This window comes from Corvus hawaiiensis, chromosome 15, assembly GCF_020740725.1.
Source record: "Corvus hawaiiensis isolate bCorHaw1 chromosome 15, bCorHaw1.pri.cur, whole genome shotgun sequence".
Taxonomy (NCBI): domain Eukaryota; kingdom Metazoa; phylum Chordata; class Aves; order Passeriformes; family Corvidae; genus Corvus; species Corvus hawaiiensis.
The window spans coordinates 11,636,629-11,655,454 of NC_063227.1; the positions used below are offsets into that span (position 1 = coordinate 11,636,629).

Sequence of the window (18,826 nt, forward strand, 5' to 3'; positions counted from 1 at the left end):
GCAGGGGCTGTGGGCTGTTCTGGCAATAATCCAGCCCTCTGTGCAACTGCGGAGCAAAAATCCCCCTTTAGGATAAGAAATATGTGCATGTACATGCACTTATGTACACAAACAGGCTCTGGGGGGAAGGTTAATGCCTCTGTATGAATCTCTGCAGGCATTTCCTACTGGGAACATTTCCCAGTTTAGAAAAACATGTAATGGAGGGTAGCTGCAGCTCTCCTGTCTTGGCATGTTACTCCCTTTTTGTGAGCCCTGTCCACGAGCAGACCTCTGGTTTCTGGAGGCTGCACAGGTCATCAGGAGTACACAGAAGAGCTATTTCTACCATCCCCTCTCCTCTCTGCTACCTGGGCATGCCTGACAGCTCTTCAATGCTTGCATAAGAGGTAGGAGCACAGTGTCATAATTTATATGCCTGTCACAATGGGCTGTGAAATGGCTAATCAAATACTACCTGGCTTGTGATATGACCATAGCCTTTGTAAATGTGCAAAATGATCTATGAAAGGTGCATGCTTTATAAAGTATTTCCTCAGTTTCTCTGTCAGCCCAAGCTCTTATCAATGTATTGGCTATTAAAGCAATAAGACAGAAATCAGAATTGTAAGACAATTCAGCTTAAAGAAAACAGAAAATTAGATGTACAAAAATAAAGAATAATATATGTATGTGTATAGGCTCTGTATCATATAAAAAGATCCACAGAACTAACTTCTCGTGAAACCAAGTGAAAGTTTGCTTTTAAGAGTATTGAAGGAGAAATTCCAGTTTCTTCAAAATAATGGGGATTTTGCTGTAGTGTTCAATGGAACTAAGCTCCACCTCATGTTGGAATTCATAACTCATACCTCACTGCCTGTCACAAAGAAATACTCTAAGCAGGGATGAAAGATTTATGAAATCATGCATGAAATGGCTGTATGTCTACTCTGCTTTCTGAAGGCTGTATTTTTGTGAAAGATGTTTTATATACAAGACATGATTTATCTCTGATGCCGGCATGTTTTATACTCCTGTAAAGATTTTAACTACTTTGGGAGAGGTCTTCCCTTCTGGGAGGACCTTCTGCCTCAGTGAAAGAAGGAAGTCAGCCTTTTTGGTAAGGAATACAGGGAACAGCAGTAAATAGAGCAGAGTAGCTGGAACTATCAGGTGGTCTGGCACTTGGGCTGTGATTTAGTGGCCTTAAAATGCACTGCATGACCACTTCTGATAGTGCTGCACTCAGGGCTGTAGTGTTATTTTGCTTGGCCTAACATATTATTGCCTCAAGAGAATCCAGCCACTCAATTAGGCAGAGATCCAGACTTTATGTCAAAAAAGAAATTCAGTTGGTCAAAACTTTCCAGATGATATGCAAAGATGTTAATAAGTGTCCTGACTGATGTCAGCTGTCAGGAGCAGTGCACAACATTTCCTTGACTCCTTTGGTCCCTGCATTTGTTTCACAAGCAAAGTGAAGAACCTGTCCTGTCATCCTTGCTCTCTAAAGGCCACTGTAAGTGTTTTGGCTTTACTGTACACTTTCCTGCTTTTGCTTCGAAGATGTGCCGAGGACTGAGGAATCTGCTGCTCTCACCAAGAGCTCTACAGCTTCTCTCTGCTTGAGGTTATCCAGCTGTGATACATGCACATAATAATACCCATCTTTTGGGACACAAGAAACTTGAATTACCTTTACTTAACGAACCAGCAAGGATGTACTGCTCAGCAGAGAATAGATTAATTTAGTTCAGTGTCTTTTACAAAGAAGTTTTTAAATCCGAGACTAGAGTGAGGATGCATTTTGGAAGTTGTACAAGTGAGCGCTGCAAACACAGCTGAATCTCAGCCTGAGATATCACTGTTCCTCTCTTCCTGTGCAACGACTCATTCAAATTAAGTTAAGCGTCCACACTGATAAATCCTGCTAGAGCCTTGGCTTCTCTGTGCCCAAACATGATGCAGGGCAGCATCTGAGAGCTCAGGCAATGGTATTTTTTTAGCCTATCAGATCTCTCATGCTGCTGAAAAGCAAAATCCCAGTTTTACATGCTTTTAAAATGTTGGGATTATTTTCCATCTGGGTCTACTCAGTGTCAGTGGATTTGTTGTTATATATTTTGATGTGGATGTTAAAATGGTGAGTGGTTTGTGTCTGAAACCTCTGCTCTAGTGAGTTGTAACTTGTGTATTAGCCTAGTTGAAGGTCTGTAAACCAGATCTTGGGATGAAACAGTAGATGGTACATATTTCTGCCCTGAATATGGACAGCCTGAATTTCTGTACTGACTCAGAGGAATGCGGTTATTAACAATAAATATCTTGCAAGTTTTCCTCTTCTCCAAGGTAGCTGATCCATACATGTGCATTGCTTTTGTGGTAACCCTTAGGGCAAGTACAGCAGAAAACATCAGGGCAGTCATGAAAGGTGTTTGATAGGTTTTTGTGCTGGGAGTGGAAAGTAGATTAAGCTCTGTCGGCTTGCAGACATGCAATACATGGGAAAATGTTCCTCGATGCTTCCAGACTCATAGATGGAGCACATTTCTTCATCTTCAGAAGCTGTGTGAAGGAGAACCTCCTGGAATGTATCCTAGAAGAGTCCCCTGGCCTGACTGGGATGAAGACAACCAGTGGAGAGGGTGTGATTTCCGCTGGGTGAATCCTCACAAAGTACCCATCTGAACTGGAAAATGTTGGAGGTGGTGGAGGTTTACTCTTCCAAGGCTAAAGCCACAGGGTTAAATGGTGTCAACCTGTTCTGAGTCTGTGAACGGGGTTTGAAAAAATCTGTCTAATGCCTGGTATATGGGAGTCTACATGGAACAAAACAAGTCTTGTCACTTGCCAGCTTTGCCAGAAAAGCCCATGGGGAGAGTGGGCACCAGAGTTTTAAGCAACCCCTCTCTCAGAAACAATCTTCCTCGTGTCAATGATGAACAACATTGGAATGGAGTAAGCAATCCCTGCTGCTGCTTCTGCTGCGTTGTTTGTGGATAAATAAAAGCATTAATTAACCAGACATCTAATTCCACTCCTTTTTAGTAAGCTGAACACGCACTCTGATTATCTTGGTGCAGGTATGGAGAAGTAGATTCGTTTATGCTAGTATCAAATGTTAGTCACATTGTTTTGGATGCGAGAGATGTTAGGCTGCAAGTCTAATCTCTTCTCCTTTAGGGTCTCACTTTTTATTTAGACTTTGAAAATGTATTGAAATGAGGTTTTGACCGAAACTAAATCACTAAGTACTTGAAAGTTAAAGAGCTTATCAGGCATCTGATAATGTTTTCAGGATGTCCCCAGATGAGACTGCGGAGTATACAGAGAGGAAGCTGAAGTATCGAGCTCCTGGCCAGAGCGTCTTCCTGCGCAAGAGTGGGGATTTCTCTGACTTAAGTCTTTAGCTCTGCATGCGTGGTCTAAGCCTTGAAATCTGAAGGATAAACAGAACGCAAATCTCCCAGCTAGGCCCTCCGAGCAAGGCTAATGGAGTGCTTTAGCATAGCCCAACTTGCAAGGTCAGCAAAACAATTCTCACCTCTCCCTGTGCTGAGTTACTTTCCTGGCTCTTTATCAGCCAAGGAATCAGAAAGGGACTTTCCAGAGCTGTAAACATGTGAGCTGAAGAGATGGAACGACCCTATATGCAAATGAGTTTTGATTCCCTTCCTTTTATAAAGTTTAAGTGTTTTTGAGAGAGAATCAGATCCTCCAGATTGTGGGAGTCTGAGGAGGTTACCTTGGGCCGGCAGTGTCTCTGTGCCTGCTGTCTGCCTTTCCATTGTAGAGAAGAAAATGGAGTGATGTAAAATAGAAAATGAGAAATACAAACCTGTGGTGATGGAAGATGAGGAAGGAACATGAAAAAGAAAAAGCTGAAGAGTGGCAAAAAGATAAAAATAAAATTAATTTTGGGAATTCCACTGTGACTAATAGGCAAAAAAAATGTAAGCTGATTTATTACGTTTATCTTCTGCCTGAGAGCCAGTACGCTTTGTTTGTATAAGTGAAAGGTAATTTGCACATTAAAGATTGAATCAAAATGTCAAATTCTTCCTCAGTTCCTCCAGTTTTGAACCAGGGTAGTTCTGTCAGCTTCAATGGAGTTACATTCTGTAAATGCAATATAATGAATATCAAGTCTTTGAAGTAGTTTTGAGTTATATTTATGCTAACGGGATGAGAAATTTAGAATGACTTAAATATTGTTGTGTCAGGTAATCTGCACATTTTCTGGTGCTTCTCTTCACCGCACAGGAAATTTTTCTCTTGTCCTTCTAATGCTGTTGTGACTTTATTCCAAATCCAATGGAATTCAGAAATAAAGGGTGGTGGTATCATTATGTGCATTAATATTTTCTTTGAATTATGATTTATATCTATTCATTTTTTTCTTTTAAATCTGTATCTTAACCCACTTAAGTAACAACTATTTAAACAGGGAGAGGATGTGAGTTAGTTGATGTATGTAATGGCAGGATTACAAAAAGGTGATTAATTGATGTTTGCCTCTTTGTTTTATAACTGCTTATACAGAGTGTAACAATTTTTTATTAGTAATATAGTCTAGTAGTTATGTAGTGACAAATACTCTAAATACCCAGTACTTTTTAATTATTAGAATGTGTAATTTGGGAAGGAATAAGAAATGGCCATCTACTCCTTCCTTTTTATTGTTTTTTCTATTTTCTTGTTTCGGGTATTTAGATTATTTTTGAAACATACAGATTGACGAGTCATTTCAAGCTTGCTCCATTCCACTATATTTATCAGGAATTAGTTCAGCTGAACAGTTACCACACTACTGGAGAAAGCACAAGTGTCACTTCCAGCATCTGCCCTGGGCATGGTGATCAGATATCCTGACAAAGGAAGGAAGCGTCACTGGGTTTGGGACAGCTCTCTATTCGAAGAGGTAGGAATTTCCTTCGTCCTCAGTCAGCTGGTGTGAAACTGCTTCTTTGTTTACAATACAATTTTATTCCTGAAATTAGAAAGATGAGCTAGAGGTTGAATTCCACACAGTTGCACAGGCTTTTAGCATCTCAGTCCTCATTGCCCTTGTTAGCACACTGAAAACTTGCTTTCCAATTTCTTACAACATCTGGGCACCTTTAACTGTTACTGCAGTTGCGTCAATGTGCAGAATATGTGCTTTAGACTGCTACATTCTTCTACACTAAGTTTCATCCTGTCATCTGAAAATATATTCTAATAAGCCAGAACATGGAGCCCACAAAAGTTTGTACTGTTCAGTACATAAAGCTTGCTGAAATTGTCTCCAGGGCTGTGACTTACTATGGCTGAGTATAAATGAAACTATACTATATTGCAACTACATTGTAAGTAAATTGTATAGTGATTACTAAAAAGAATACTTAGTATTAGAAGCCTTTATTATTATTGCTGCTGGCCGGAGCTTTTAAAAAATATGAAATAACTTCTCATGATGCACTTTTGATACTAGTGTTTTAAGTAGCTGTAATGTATATAGATGGCTGATGGTGTAAATGTTATTTTTCTTAGTGATGTAGGCCTAGTGTGTATTTTGCCATGTATTCTTTCTCCAATTAAGTGAAAAAATGCAGAAAAAAAATCAGCAAAATTTGGTCGAAAAATGAAATGGAATTTGCAATCATTTTTATCTTTCATGAAGGAAAATGGCTTGTTGCACAAAATACAGTGTTGGAAAATGTGATTAAAATGGAGACGAGAATTGAACCTCAAGATAAGCAGAGTGGAATAATTCTACAGCAGAGGAAATTGAAAGTTTGTTATTTGTGGCATAGACATTGAAAATAGAAATGTAACTATCACTTAAAACTGAAAATGCAGCCAGAAAATAACTGGAAGTTCCATAAAGCATTTTGGGAAGAAATGCGCTTGCTTTTGGCAAGCCCAAAATATGTGCTTGGTCTACTCAGATTTATCATGAGATGGGATTTTTTTTCATATAAGAATTAACAAGACCAGATTTGGTTTTAACTTTTTTAAAAAATGTTTTCTCTGTGTTGTGGGAACAATGAAAGTGTCTGTGCATTTGAAGGGACGAAGGCGTTATAGACCTGTTGCATTTATCATTCTGAAGGGTTCAGGGAAAGGAATATCTACAGTTCCTCATCTGGCATTGCCTGTAGTCTTTACTGATATGGGGACAACCTGGGACTAGGGCATGCTTGACACCAGTGTATCTGTGTCTGATGTGAGCTGTTTTATACTGGCAGAGCTCAAGAGCACAGATTAGGTGTGTCCTTTCTTTAAGCCTGCACTGAAACTTTGGCCTTGGGTTTTTCATGGGTGAACATGATCTTTATAGAGCATGGAAAGAGCTGTGTGTGAGCAATCTGCCTGTAAACTTGCATATAAGCTCTACTGAGAGAGAGTAACAATATTTAAAGCTAAGATATGGGAAGTGTTTGCCTTGTACCTAAGCACCAGAGTAAAGAATTTCTTGTGGATCCCTATTCTGTGGCAGAGCTGCTCTGCTGAGGATGGGAGTGAGGGAAGTAGATCTCATCAATGTAGGAAGGGTGTGATTGGTTTTGGTGTAAGTTAACTGCTCATGAGGGCAAGGCAGGCTCCCCACAGCCCAGCACACCAGGCAGCTCCTACAGGAATTGAAATTACCATGGAGAGCAAATGAAGCTGCCTGTCCTGAGCTGAGTGGGAAAAGGTGGGCTAAGGTGAAATAAAAAAATGGGTAATTTTTAAATGGAGAAGACCAAAGTTTGGATTTCAGATTTTGAGCTCTGGGTTCATTACACTGGGCAGAGGTTTTCTCAGTGTGAGGCTGATCTGGAGCTGCTGCAGTGGATTCAAGAGGTCTGCCCAGCGAACAGAACTCCCCTGCAAGACACCACTGCTCTGCAGAGCACATGGCCCATGGCCTGCACTGAAATCTCAGCTCTGCCCTGCAGCTCAGCCAGAACCACTAAACTTGAGAGCTCCTGCTGTGCTCCAGTGTTTGTCTGCCTCTGGTGCCACTGTGCTCCTTTCTGGCTGTGAGTTTTCTGCTTTTTTAAAAAAAATTTCAAAATTTCTAGATTAATTTCATCTTCCATTTCGCCCTCTTGTTTCAACTACCCAGCTGTCAGTGTAGCTCTGAGACGTATTTTTCTGCTAGCTGTGGGGACAATGTGTTTAACTAAATAAGGGTGAAAAAGATATATCATGGTCGTAATGAAATGTGACCATGTTAATATTTTATTTCAAGTTTCCTATCGGTGTAAATTAATTACCACCCACAATGAGCTCATTTGTGTAGTATCTGGATTTCATGTGAAGCTACAGTAGATAACTGACTAGCTAAGAAGCATTAAAATCTAACTCTTTGGTTATATGTTCAGACAAATGTAGATGCTTTATTAAAAAGGACAGTTGTAATAACAGCATAGGGAATAAAAGTAGGGAATGGTAAGGAAAATGCAGAGAATTTACACATCACATTTGTAAGCCATCATTAATTTGATGGCTTTAGGATCTTTATGTTCTTTTCCTGTGTGTTCTGTTTCCCGTTTTCTTTAATTAAAAAGAAAACTTATGGAAATATATTCTTCAGGCAGTTAACATTATTTAATCACTCTGAAAAGGCCTTTTGGTGTAGCAGTAAAACTTTATAAGATGGTTGTCTATTAAGTATCTCTCCTGTAGGAATTCTTAAATCTAGTATAATAAGATCGCCAAGCTATCAGGTACTAAAAGAGTTTGCTGGAATAGAAAAAATAATGTTTTTTAAAGTAGATTCATGGCCCGTTGAAAAGACTCACCTCGCTGCTCCTCTTGCAAAAGCAGAACAATATAATTTTATGGGCTGTCTTGTTTGCAAATGCATGAATTTAATCCTTGAGTAAATGAGTTCACAGGGAGAGGGAATTATTCTGGGAAGGACACCGAAAGGATTGAGAATGTCACGTGTGAAGCTGATAAAGGGTCAAAGCAGAACTGAAGGCTGAAACTGGCATCAAGTTTTTTTAAGATGAGACAACTAGTGCACTGCAGTGATATTAAAATCTGCAGGAAAATTGAACGAGAGAATGTGACATTTTGCCCTACTTAGGTAAAAAACCTGTAAAGCCACCTTACCTGGAAAATGGCTGCAGAATTATGAGGATGTTCCCTTCCATACCTTTCCTTAGGCTTTTCACTAAAACATCATGTGTGCTGGTAGAGAGCTGGGCTGTGCTGTCCTCCACTGGGACACCTGTGGGACAGATCCATCCCACAGTTTTAAGAGGGAGTGGAGCAATCTTAGAGCATTTTCACCTGTCTCCCTGTCTTGGGGATGTCTGCTCACCAAGCCCATCTCCCTGGAAGAGGGAGCTTGTCAGGACCTCACCCAGACAGGGGGGCAGGGGACTTCAGTTCCCTATGAGCAGAGGGTTTGGAGCACCTAAAGTGCTCAGCTGCCCTTCTGGCCTGGGGTAGCTTAGAGCTACTGAAGCCTTTTTTCTCTGTTTCATGGAAGGGTGTTTCACATTGTCATTGTGTGCCTGATTGTGCAATGATGGTGTCTGTCCCCAGCTGGGGTGATAACCACACTGGTGCCCAGGTAGTGCCAGCTCCTCCTCTATAGAAATGACATGGACTTTTCATAGGATGGGGAGACTGTCCTAAGGGATAGGCACTTCACCCTTTCATCTTCCCCACCTTTTCTCTGCTTTTAACATATGATGTTTAATTGTTGACCATTAGGTTTTTTTCCTGCTTGGGACTGGAAGAGGGATTGCCATAGAAGGGGCACACTGCTAGTGAAGGTCTTGCTTAATTAAGTCAGCAAAGATCTTAGCAAGCAGTATTCCAGTGACAAACTAGAAACATCAGACAAGCAAAATTTATTGCTACAGTACCTTATTTCAAAGTTGCAGATGAAGTTGTGTCTTATTTGAGGGCCTTAACAAGATGTTACTTTTGTTAATTTGATTTTTCTTTCCTGTCTTACAGAGTCAAATGACAGATGGGTAAGATTGAGCTGGGCTGTGGGTACCACAAGACAGTTATTTTGCAAATATGCTTGTTCAGAGGTTTCCCTCCCAGCAAGAGAAAAAGAAGCATATTTTTGATTTCTGTTGTTTTCTTGACTGGTGCAGCAGCCTGAGAAGGCAATTAGAGCTGTAAAGACACAGGCACACTGCTGCCTCTTCTGACAACACTGCTGGGGCTGCATGTGGGGCTGAGGTACTGGAAAAGTAGAATGGGATGTTATCAACGATTGTTCTCTGCAAAAAAATACTTGTAATAAAATCAATGCTAGATCAAAATAATTCTATTTGAACCATTGTGTTAAGTAAATTTCCTAAATTTGATTTTTAAAGCTAAAAGGTTTAATCTGAAATCCCCTTGAAATCCAAATATTTTATTTCAGACCAAATATTCTTTTCATTGAAACCAAAGGGATTTTTTTCTGAGACCTCATCTCACTGGAACACAAAGAAGTATCTTTAAAACTTTAAAAAAAATCTGAATTATTTTTTATAACTTACCTGATGATCTTTATACATAGTCCTATATAACGTCTAATTTATAGATCATCCAAATTTTTATCCAATCTATTTTTCCTCAAAAATTCCCCTTTTGGGATATGTAGTTCAATGAAACTTGTGACTTCTCTTAGGTTTGGCAGAACTGACCAGGTGTTTTCTTGTCGGAGATGTCAGCTTTTATCTCCAGTATGATTGAGCAGTGCTTTTCTGTAGTCCAGAACACCTGCCTCTAGGTGAGATTGTCACCCTGGGATAAGGCTGCCACATCTGACAAGGCTGTGTCAGTGCAAAACCATGCAGCTGTAACGCTGAAGGCTTCTGCTTGCCTTTTTAACACCCAGACTCTGAGGACTCTGCAGGGCTGCTGCAAGATTTCTTTCTTTTGAGCTTCTGGCTGTATTATTTTGTTAACAAGGTTGCTGTGTGACTCTGGAGGATTTTGCCTCTGTGTCTGTATTTTGTACTTAAAAAAAAAAAAAAAATCTATAACTCACCTCTTTGAAATTCTCAAAGGCTTCCAGAAAAGTGCAAAATGTTATACTGTTATAGTCCATGGCTGTAAATTTCTTTTCTTCTTACTACGAATTCTGCAACTTGTTAGGGCACATTATGCTTGTGTGTGTGGCCACTTCTCGTGTCAAAGGAATATATCAAATACCCTATTTTTCAAAATATGTGTCTTGGAGCCATTATTCTGCTTCTGACCTACAGTCTGGATACAGCTGATTTGGCTGCAGTGAAGGTTTAACTGTTTTGTTTTACAGCCCCTGGAAGAAGGACAGGCACTGGAGAGAGCCAGCAGGAGTATGAGATACTGCCGTTCATTGTGACAAACTGAAAATTAATGTCATTTATTCTCAGCTTTGAGAACTGAATTCCATGGGTTGTAATTGAATCTGCTCTCAGACCCATGAGTCTCAGTTCTTCAGCTTAGATATTTCTGTCTTCACATACATGGGAGATCAAAGAAGCACTTGATCATCCGCTGCCTCTTCTGGATGGTGACAGTAGCAAGCAGGAGAGGAAGACTCACTGATGTGAATCATTTCAATGAGGAGGGTTCATTGCAAAGGCCTGGCTCTCTCATGTTAAATACCTGTGTAGTGATTAAATCTCTTCTGAACTCATAGGCTCTGTGTTGCTGCTCACTGTTTGATTAGCTTAGTTCTTTCCTCTCATTGTTATCAAGGCTACATATAAATCCCTGAGATATTGTTGATTGGCTGATGGTCCCCAAACAGTGCTGAGTGTTGCAGTTCTACGGATAGCTGTGGTGAGCTCCCTTAGACCATGATAAACCTGGATCTCCCTGGGCTGAACACTAAGTTTCCCAAATGATAATCTGCTCTGCCCTGCTCTCTTAGTACCGCTGCTGTGCATTTACTGCTTCTTTTGCTTTGTCTTATGCCAAATACCCATTTTCAACAAAAGTTGTTACCATAAAGAATATTCATTTGCACCAGGCACCAGCCCACTTATATAAACACAGATTTTCTTTCTTGACGTTGGTGATGTGATCCCAAATTTTCTAGATTAGAGAGTTTCCAGTGTAATCACTGATGGCAATGTGTGCGCTGTATGAAGGCTCGGTAGCACAAACATCCCTCTATAGGGCAATTCATTCAAGTCACAGGTTGATGCTTTTTCTTGGAAGACTTATGTTAAAATTTTTCATTCCAGGATCAGGAAAGTAATTGTGGTCTTTAAGCATGTAAAGAGGTATGATTATCAATGAGCTTTCCACACCACTTTCCTGCAATAAGAACACCTTCTAAATTACATTTTCCCAACTCAGTAAAGTGTATCATACACTGATCTTATCCCTATGTTACAAAGCTCTTAAAAGCATAGAAATGCTAAAATCCCACAGGTGCATGAAGATCCTGTTCAGCTAAGTAGCTTAAAACTGCCATGTGCCTTTCATTTTGAATATGCATTTACACTAAAAATAATGAGATATTAATCACTGTTGCCTGTGGATACAGATGTGCCTTCATATTGATGTACTTTAAACATAAATTTTTATCCTAGGTGTTGAAGAGTTTCAATTGTGGCTGTCTGAGATATATTGTGCTCACCAGCCTAGAAATTACATTTCTTGGAAGAGCTCACCATTTCCACCAGCTCCTGCTGTGGGAATATCCATTAAACAAAATGGAGAAACACACCGAGCAAACAACAATATCAAAATTTTGCTTTTTATTTTCCTCTATTATCCTTGTCAGAAAGAGAAAAAGAAATTTGAGATTAGATTTGGCAAAATCTACAGAAGACGAGATACTGATGGAACATTTTACAGTATGTCTAATGCAGGAAGCGTGGTGGATATTAGATGCCTTATGGTGCAAAACTTCATCCTCTTCCTTCACTGTGAAGCCCAGCCTCTTGGCAGTGATGCAGCAGAGAAGGTGGTGTGTGCATGGTGGTAACAAGGCCATGGATGAGATCAAGGAGTACAGGAGTCTATGCAGTGCCATCTATGGGACAGAACAAAAATGTGGTATAAGTAATGCTTTTTTTCTCAAAAGAGTACAGTAATTAATGAACTAATAATAGCACTAGTGATGTTGTCTCAAACTAAGCTTAAGTAGTTAAAACACAGAAGGGTGAACAAGTCACTATCATAAGGAGGCAGGGAGAAAATACGGGACTGTTGTTACTCTGATGATGGCTCATGCTTGTGATTGTACTCACAGGAGGGGCCAGGGGGTAACCAGGGTGGGTGAGAGCTGTATGCGTACCCCCAGAGTGTGGTTCGTCACCCCCTGCAAATTCACACACAAGGTTACCACAGCTTTGGTGAACTGCAAGTGGGATGTCACTACCAAAAGTTGGTGGCCATATCTGCATGGGGCTGGACCTCCGCAAGTGCATGGACTGGCTGTGTCCAGGTGAAAGTCAGGAAACCTCTGTCTAAGCTTTGGGCTTCACCTCTCCATGAATGATGGCCTTCATGTAGGAAAACAGTCTCCTAGCCTGTGTGTAATGAAAAATTAGATGGTATTTGTGTCCTGAGCAAATACATGTTCTGATCATAGCCTTCAGATGGAAAATGGTAGAGGAAAAAGATGTCCCTAGAGTTCATTATTCCGAAGTGGTTTTCCTCTAGCAGCTGCCTGGATGTTTCTGTGCTCTACAGTTGCTGCTGGGTGAGAGAACAGATTAAAATGAACAGGTACAGAGCTACTTTGAAAGAAGATGCAAGCCTGCCTTTCAGCCCTGCAGTGACCAACCATTCAATGTGTTCTTCCTTAGGCCCAGGCTACTGTAGTTGCCTTTGAAGCTAGCTTGCCCTTTCATGACAAGGCATCTTCTTTTGAGATATTCTTGACATCTTTAAACCAGATAAGTTTTCAAGTCTCAGGCTGTCTTACTGACAGTGCTGTGTCTTTCTTGCAGAATATAAAGTATTTTTAGCTTGTGGTTTCAACCAATGTACCTTCTGTCTGTCTCATTTTACTGCCTCACAATATACCTATTTATTCTGCTTCACTCTAACTGGGGCAGCTTCAGGATGGCCCAGCCTGCAGGTCACACCCCCCAGCCTGCACATAGAAGCAATGCAGGGTCACGGTGCTGAAGGTAAAATGACCCAGTGGCTCCTTTTCTAGGGCTCTATCAAATGTACAACACATCAGGGTGTATTAATGGATATAAATCTTTACTGAATCCACCAGCTCTGTGCACAACCACCAGAAGTTGAAGCATCACAACTTTGATGACGGCATCTCTTCTGGAGGATTTATCTGTTGCCCCAAATGTTTCATACCAAAGTGAAATTCTGATTTTTCATTGTACTTTTAAGTACAGAAGTGTTCAGGTGAATTCATCTAAATTCGTTAGTGCTGGCGTAGATTTGAAACTACTTTTTGGCACAAGTAAAGGTTTTCCTAAAAATAGATACCCTCTCTATATCTCTTGATCTACAGCACCTTCTGGTGCTTATTCACAGATCTCAGACTCTTTATTTTGTTCTTAATAAATCCCGGGCTGAAACCCCGGCACAGCTCTGGCACATTAGCAGGGCTACCTACATTTTGCAGATGAACAAACTGGAAGACCAAACACTTAAAATGTAGAAGCCCTGAATCCTCTTGCATACTTCTTCCTTTAACTTGTCATTTTCTTCTTACTATTCACAACAAACAAATTAGGAAAAACATCTACATAGTGCTATGAGCGTGCCCCGGTGTCACCACACTGCTTGTGTGGTTTGTTGCCCTCCCTTCGCTTGACTGACATTCTGTTCCCATTTCTTGGTTCTTGATCCCACCCTGCCTCTATCAGGGCAAATCTCTTGAAATTTTTTTGCTTTTCTCTCCAGTATATAGTGTATTATCTTTCTCCCTCTTTATGTTATTTTTTTTTCCTTTTTTTAGCCCATCCCCCAGGATTCTGTTCTCCTTGATCCAAGACACTGCTTGAATCTGGTGAAAAAAGTAAACCTCTTGTGCTGGAGGGCCTGATGAACTGCTTCAAAACCAGAATGAGAACAAACAGCAAAGCAGCACAGAGAGAGGAGCTGCAGATGGTCTCTAGGTGCTGGTGTGTTTCACTTTGCAGGTAAGGGGAAAATGTGCCTTGTGGCATTGACCACTATTCCCTTTTGCTGCCTCCCACCCATCATCCTCTCCTTAAGCTTCTGCGTTTCTTCCTTAACCTGTTTGTGCCTTGCCAGGTGAGTGCTGTGGAGAGGCTCAGTGCAGGCTGCAGGGAGGTGTTCTCAGCAGATCATTTCAGGTACCTCCAAACAGTGGCTGTGCATTGCACACTTATCTGAGGATGGCTCTGCACAGCCTGCCCTTTGGTAATCCAGGACAAGGCAGCTCTTGCCGACTGTGGCTCATCTTTTTGGCTAGCATCCCTTTTTGCTTCCAGGAAAATGATGAGTTTATGTCAGGTTCAGTAATCCTGATGTCTGCACAGTCGAGAGAAAAAGCATTTCACTGTGAGAGTGTGTGTGCCTGTACAGCTTTGACAAGCCTCTTGTCTCCCTTGGTGAAGAGACAGCAGGGCTGAAAATCTATGGAGTCATATTTGCTGACTAAGGTCACTAGCTGGCAATGACTCAAAATATGTTTTTCTGGCAGCCCAACAGTACGGAATGTTGTGCTTTTTCTGTTTCTTTCCTTGAAAAAATACTCTGCATCAGAAAAGTTAATGCCTCAAGAGATCCAGGAAGGTCTGTTCCTTTGATAGGATACATACATGCACTCTAGTACAGAATTCTCTGTTCACTGGCATCCCTTCTTCACTCTGCTGTGCTAGCCTATTTTCACATTGAGAAAGAGAAACTTTTATAACTTACATTATAAACTATATTTACTAGATTGTCTTTCTGGTAGCTATTCTTTTTTTCCACTTTCTGATCACTTACTGTCGATGTGGAGAAGGGTGTTGGGCAAAGCCACCTGGACAGGCTGTACCAAGATCTCACTGAGTGCCTGAGATGTTTCTGCCTGCCATGAAGTAGCTAATTTCTAAAATGAGGAACTTTTCCACTTTTTAGAAAATCCATGTTCCATGCTAAAGATAGTACTTAAAGTGCCTCCACACCTATGAATCATAAAATCACAGTACCATAGAATGGTTTGGTTTGGAAGTAATCTGAAAAATCATGGAGTTCTAACCACCTGCCATGTGCAGGGCAACATTCCACAAGACCAGGCTTCTCCAAGCCCCATCCTGGCCTTGAACACTTCCTTGAGTACTTGAAATTAGTCAAAAAAAGCATTTTGTTAGAAGAATCTGCCATTATAGCTTTTCTTACTTTCATTTTTCTAACTTTTTTTAAAAGCTTTTTTCTGACTTTGTTCCCCTTTGTTTTTCTTTGTCTTTTACTCCAGAAGAATTTTGGAGCAAAAAAGAATACAGTCATTGGGAGAGGAAGCTGTGACATTTCAAGATGGGAAGGGAATTTTAAATCACGTTTGAAATAAAATTACCTTGCCCAGAAGATCTGTCGATATGGAATAATATCTCTTGCTTGCCTGTAAACTCATCTGCTGTGCAGGTGATGGCAGGGTAAAATGAGCCTTCAAGCATCACCACCAAAGCAGGAGGCAGCACTTGCACTGTGCTGTGGAGGTACCCCATAGAAGCAGGTCATAGATAAATGAGGCAATGTGTATAAAAACAATAATCATTTAGATGGTTTTTCAGATTCATAATAGTGTAAAAAATAATGATCATTAATTTGTTTTTTAGAAAAACACTCAAACCCAGACAAACATTTCCATCTTCTATACAAAGCAATTCAATTACTGTTTTGGTGGAGTTGAATCTCTTGGTATTCCTGTGAGAAATTTTGCTCTTTATTTATTTATTTTTTATGGACTGGGACACAGGGACATACTTGCCTGAAGGCACAAAAGGAATCGATTTGAAGTTTTGTAGGAATTTTGCCACAGTTAATAACTACAGGTTGAAAGGAGTCTCTCCATGTTGTCCTTAGATTAGGCTTCCCACAAACAGGCGCCCGAAATGCAGCAATGTCCATTTTCTGCTCACACTGCTGCAGAGAAGGCTGCTCTGCCTATTCCATCCAGGGAGAGCTCCTACAGAAGAAGAAACAGCCTCATGATGCTCAGCAACCACTGAACACCACTGGAGGCAGGGCCACCTAAATCACAGCCCCTCCTCAGAAAGCCTCCTGCCAGCATTTTACAGCTTCACTTGTTTTTCACATTTCTTCTTTTCTCTGTTTTCCTGTACAAACTCAGGCAAGGAAGAGCTTTTCCTCGGTACAGAAATCTCTGGTTCTTGGAGCATTTTTAGGCCCACTGCTACCACTCAAGCGGTTCATTCAGAAAGCCCTTCAGAGCAATCCTAGGCCGCGGCACATCCCTCAGTGCCTGGGGACTTGTACCAGGTTGGGGCTTAACCATGGAAATTTTTATGTTTTCCAGCATGAAAACAAAGCTCTTCTCTTGACTGAGACCTCTGGCAGTGCTGACAGCATTTCCTGGGGTGCTGCCAAATTAAAAACAGTGGTATTTTCTCTGAAAAACAGAACCCATATTTAAAGTATCTAAGCTGTGTTTATGAAAATCTTGGACTCACTTGATTAGGAATTTTAAGTTGGTCAGAGTCCTTGAAGCATGCCCACTTCACCCTCATTTCTGTAGGAAACTGCAGCTGCTCTGATGAAAAACAGTTATTTAAAAAATTGCTTGTAGCTATGGCAACCTTCATGCCATGTATTTCAATGGAAAATATAAAACAGCATCAGATGTTTCTTAATAGGAAATTTAGGAAGATTTTAGTCTTTGTACATTTAAAAATTGAAATATTCAATTTTTGAAAGGGGTTATAAAAATCTCATTAATTTTTGCATTTTTGTTGTGTGAGCTGCTGCTTAACTTTTTGTTTTGGTTTGGTTTTTTGTTGTTTTTTTTAGGATTCCTTTGGTTGCTTTAACTCTTCAGAGCCTAACACCTGGAGCACTTTCCAAGTGACAGCCCCTCCTTTCCTGTCTGTGCCTGCCTCCCACTCTGTCTAGTTTTTTACTGGAGGGACAGGCCAACCAATTGTGCTGGCACAAGGCTGGAGAAGTGCCAGTGATCTCAGACTTCGCCTTCCTGCAGTAAATAAGTCAAGGGGGTTAATTTAGCTCTTTGCCCATTAATTGCCTGGTGTTTGTCTGCTCCGAGAGAAACAAATAGATGTGCTTGTAGTTGTGTTATTTTGTACCCCCATATTTCCATGTTCTTTCTCAAAGGCACAAACATTCACAGGGTACTCAATTTGCCTAAGAACAGCTCCAGTAGTATTTAACCTCCCAGACAACGCGTATTGGAAGGGTAAAATTTGCAAATCTGCTATTTTAATTTTGGTTTCTTCCCTCTTTCTTTCCTCTCAGCCTTCTTACTTTCAAAATCATGAGGATAAAATTAAGGAAGCCTTGCTGAAACATACAGCATAGGCTGCCCTAAATGCCTGGAGCCATGCTGATACCTTCTGGTGCCTCCAAAGTGTGGATTACATCTAACTAATACTATTTCTTGATCAGTGGTTTTGACACAAACGCATCAAAGGGATTTATTTAATTACAGCTGTAAGAGCAAGGGATTTTTTCTAGGCAGCTCCCAGTGTGGCAGCAGTGAAATTTCCTTCTAGTGATGGGATTTTTGTCTGCTGTAGGTGACTGAATGCCCCATCACTCTTGTGGGGTTTTTTTTGTTTTACCTTTTTTCTGGGCTGGTCTGAAGCTACTGGTTGGCACTGGAAGATGTCTAAGATGTGGGCACTTTCCTCAGGTGCCATAAGTTTGTATAACTGAGCATCAGCAGCTTTTGTCTAATTACTCCTGGCCCACGTGTTGAAATGTTCTTTTTTGAAAATGCCCCACAGTAGGTTATAATGAGGAGGTGTTTTCAAGGTATTCAAAGAGGACGTTTGTGTTTCTTTATTCCAATATGTAAAAAAAAATTGAATTGATCTCATATCTCTCAATATATCTGAGAGGAAGTAGGCAAAGGCTGTGAAACATTCAACACCTTCTTGCTCTCCCATTTCGTGTTTTGGAGGACTGACATTTGCTCCACTCTCCTCTGGGTGCAATGGACTTTCAGTGTTGGATCCATCTGCCTTGTCTATTGCTGTAACCAGATGAGACATTACTGGTACAGAGAAGAATATCTACCTTTTAGACAGAGCTCTAGAAGGGGAATTGCACTACTGCGAAGAAGATTAAATGAAATTATGAAACTTCGCAGTCCATTGACTGCACTAAACCACCTACATTTTATTTAGAGTTGTGAAGCTCTAATGGAGCTTGGAAAAAGTTGCCAAAAGGGCTGGAATTCTCTATTGGAGTGGGAAGTTTCTGATACAATAAGAAATTAGAAGGGTCAAGGAAAATAAGGCTGTGTGGGATCTTAAGGAGCCCTCTAGTCTCGCCCATGCAATATGCTTAAAGGCATTAACAGAATCATGGAGATGAAGGTCTTAGGTTCAGGGCTGGATCTACACTTGAGCAGATTTATGTTGCAAAATTTCCTATCATAGAGCAATCACACATGAAAAGATATGTTGCATTCTTCTGCCATGAGGGGGAAAGTTTAGGAATGCTGAGACCTGAGGTCACCAAGTGCCAGTGCGATCCTTTATAAGCCAGCACAGCATGAAAGAGACTGGAAGTACAGGGCTGCAGAGACATCATCCAGTTAATATCTGCCTCTCTTCAACTGGATTTTATGCATGGAACAACTTGTTCAGTCCTGAGATTTAAGTTCTTCTTCCTTTTTTGGGAAGTGTCATGTGCAGCATGCAGACACGCAAGGCTCTACTGTGTTGCCATCCATGTGCTATGAGTATGGCCGGGTCAGTGCCAAACTGTGCACTAAAATAGCATTAGC

At 40.7% G+C, this 18,826-nt stretch overlaps 1 long non-coding RNA gene across 1 annotated transcript; it reads left to right on the top strand.

The window, feature by feature from the left end:
• Positions 1-130: 130 nt before the first annotated feature.
• LOC125333942 lies at positions 131-15,300 on the top strand. The gene is made up of 4 exons (XR_007207018.1): positions 131-389; positions 2,473-4,903; positions 13,847-14,030; positions 14,146-15,300. It is a non-coding gene; the product is annotated as an uncharacterized LOC125333942 (long non-coding RNA).
• Positions 15,301-18,826: the final 3,526 nt, after the last annotated feature.